Source organism: Bos mutus, chromosome 6, assembly GCF_027580195.1.
Source record: "Bos mutus isolate GX-2022 chromosome 6, NWIPB_WYAK_1.1, whole genome shotgun sequence".
NCBI lineage: Eukaryota > Metazoa > Chordata > Mammalia > Artiodactyla > Bovidae > Bos > Bos mutus.
In genome coordinates, this window is record NC_091622.1 from 64,505,670 (window position 1) to 64,508,366 (window position 2,697).

Genomic DNA, 2,697 nt, shown 5'->3' on the forward strand with positions numbered 1-2,697 from the left:
AGGGCTGGCTTTGCGCATGGTAGCTATCATGCAGTCTGGTTTGCTAGCCCAAGTTAGTTCCCTCAGATTGCCCTCGGGGCATTCAGGCCTGGTCCTTACTCTAGGCCATGCAGCCCACACCTCCCTGTCCAGCCCCGCTTGCTAGTGGCGGGTGCAGGTGTCTGCGCTGCTTCTCCACTGGGGAAGTTACCATTGGGCTCGTAATCTGTGGGGTTTAATTATTTATTTATTTTTCCTCCCTGTTATGTTGCCCTCTGTGCTTCCAAGGCTCGCCACAGACTTGGCAGTGAGAGTGTTTCCTGGTGTTTGGAAACTTCTCTCTTTTTAAGACTCCCTTCCTGGGATGGAGCTCCGTTCCTACCTCTTTTGTCTCTATTTTTTGTCTTTTATATATTTTCCTACCTCCTTTCAAAGACAATGGGCTGCTTTTCTGGGTGCCTGATGTCCTCTGCCGGCATTCAGAAATTGTTTTGTGGAATTTACACAGCGTTTAAATGTTCTTTTAATGAATTTGTGGGGGAGAACGTGGTCTCCCCGCCCTATTCCTCTGCCATCTTCTCAAATATTTCTTTTAAAAACAGTGTATGTTACAAATGTGAAAAAAAATGATCTCTCCATTGAAAATAATAACACTTGCTGATTGGAAATTTTTACTGTATGACCAACATTGTGCTGAGAATTTGAACTGAATTATCTTACTTATTCCCCAAACAACTTAATTATATAAATACCATCTTTATGCTCATTTTACAGATATGGCTATCCAGTCTCAGAAAAGCTATTTTCTTCCAAAAATCAAACAGCTAGATATCTAGAATCTGTCAGAATTTACATAGAGTTCCAGAATTCACTTTACTCTAGAATCCATACTCTTAGTTATATACTGCTTTTAATTAATAATAGTAATAATAACAGCATCTTTTCAGTGAGGATGTGCTCTCTTTGCAATTATTTATATCACCCTTTCCTCTCTCAACTTTCATAAATAGTAACTGATAGTATAGAACTAATTATATATATGTTGTATATAAAGTACATAAATCCTTGAGTTAACTTAGTGAAAAAGTACTAAGATCATTTTAATGCACTGTTATATTAACTTTGTAATCTGATTTTACTGCCAAAGATGAAATTTTTATTAGCACAAAAAATGATATTTCAGAGAGACCCTTTTATCTTTTGCCGGAAAATACTTATGAAAACAGTTTTAAAAGGCAGTGACCTGTTCTCTATCTTTAAATACATAATCTTAAAATGTGAGCATGTTGAATAATTTCAAGTAGTGTTTCATTGTTGAAAAAAATAGATTCAACAATCTTTGCATTACATCAATTGAAACATGTGTCTCAGTTCCCTCTATTAATAAAGAAATAGCTTGTTATTCTTAAGAGAACTTGAGCCAATCTGGTATGAGTAAAAAGGGGAATTTTTTTGGCTAACATAACAGAAGTCCAGAGGTAGGGTTGCCTTCAGGCAAAGCTTGATGTACTGGCATAAATGAGATCCTTAGCATCTGTTTTCTCCCCACCCCTTGGCTCAGACTGACTCAATGTCTTGGCTCCACTCTTCAACAGGCTCAGAAAAACCAGTTGTAGAAGGTCAGAACTTTAGATTCTTTTACTCCAATTTCCTTAAGAAGGCATCCTGGTCTCTCCATAGAATTCCCAGGGAAATCTTGTGTCTCATTGGTTTAAATTATATGTAAACTCTGAACACAAACCAATGACAGGAGAATATTAATCACCAATTGGTATAAGGTCAGGTCACATGATACCCTCTGTCTATGTCGGGTTCCTTTGAAGGCGAATAAGACAGTATTCCTAGAAGAAACCAGCAAGAAAGATAGGAATGGGAAGGAAAACAATCAAGAATTTGATTTTCGGTTCAGTTCAGTCACTCAGTCGTGTCCGACTCTTTTGGGACTCCATGAATCACATTACACCAGGCCTCCCTGTCCATCACCAACTCCCGGAGTTCACTCAGACTCACGTCCATTGAGTCAGTGATGCCATCCAGCCATCTCATCCTCTGTCGTCCCCTTCTCCTCCTGCCCCCAATCCCTCCCAGCTTCACAGTCTTTTCCAATGATTCAACTCTTCGCATGAGGTGGCCAAAGTACTAGAGTTTCAGCTTTAGCATCATTCCCTCCAAAGAAATCCCAGGGCTGATCTCTTTCAGAATGGACTGGTTGGATCTCCTTGTAGTCCAAGGGACTCTCCAGAATCTTCTTCAACACCACAGTTCAAAAGCATCAATTCTTCAGCACTCAGCCTTCTTCACAGTCCAACTCTCACATCCATACATGACCACAGAAAAAACCATAGCCTTGACTAGACAGACCTTTGCTGGCAAAGTAATGTCTCTGCTTTTTAAGATGCTGTCTAGATTGGTCATAACTTTCCTTCCAAGGAGTAGGCATCTTTTAATTTCATGGCTACAGTCACCATCTGCAGTGATTTTGGAGCCCCCCAAAAATGAAGTGTGACACTGTTTCCACTGTTTCCCCATCTATTTCCCACGAAGTGATGGGATCGGATGCCATGATCTTCATTTTCTGAATGTTCACAAGCAAGACTGTGATTTTAGGTTGGGTTATATTTCAGAAACTGTCCAGAAAATTTTCTCTTCAGTGTTTTCCTGCACGGAAAGCTAGTGTGTAGTTTATTCCTATACTTTCCAACAGCTGGTCTTGGATAA